Raw genomic sequence first — 715 nt, 5'->3', positions numbered from 1 at the left:
GTTGCTGTGTAAACAAACCTAAAATATAAAGACTTAGCATTGTAGAAACTATTTTCTAGCTATATCACAATGTGTAGGTGTAGATTTTGTTTCCCATTGTTCCAGGGGACCCATTCTTGTTACCTTTTTTTCACCATCTAGTGATCCTATAACATCCTATATCATCCTGCGATTGCTGTATCTTTACTGGATTCTCTAATGTCTGTTGGAATGTTAGGAAAGATATAAAATTGACTTACTGTTTCTGTTTTACCTTATTTTTCATTACCTTACAACTGTAAATCAAAGTGACATAAATCATCTTTATAACATTAGAAGACAGATTTCATTTCTATATTCTTACCTTAGCCTTCTACATAACTTTGGTACTTAGTGATTCCCAAATGTGAAAATGAAGAAAAGGACCTTCTTATTTAAATATTATTTAGAATTTCAAGACTTCATTAATGCAAGGCCCTTAGTAGTATGTATATCATACATGTGTACAAACCTAGTGGCAACTTTTTTTTATTCTCAGAAACTAGGACATGTGGTAACCTTGCGGTTGCATCTGGAGAGGCTGTAGTTGAGTTAGTTTACTAAATCAAATCTTCTGTAAAATATTTCTACAAGTTAATTGGCTTGAACAATCCGTATTTATCATTTTACAGTTCTAATGAACAAACATCTAAAATAATTCTCACTAGATTAAAATTGAGCCCCCTAAAGAACTGAA

The sequence above is a fragment of the Dipodomys merriami genome, unplaced genomic scaffold (assembly GCF_024711535.1).
Source record: "Dipodomys merriami isolate MVZ:Mamm:240054 unplaced genomic scaffold, mDipMer1.0.p SCAF_287, whole genome shotgun sequence".
NCBI lineage: Eukaryota > Metazoa > Chordata > Mammalia > Rodentia > Heteromyidae > Dipodomys > Dipodomys merriami.
This window is presented reverse-complemented; position numbering follows the sequence as displayed.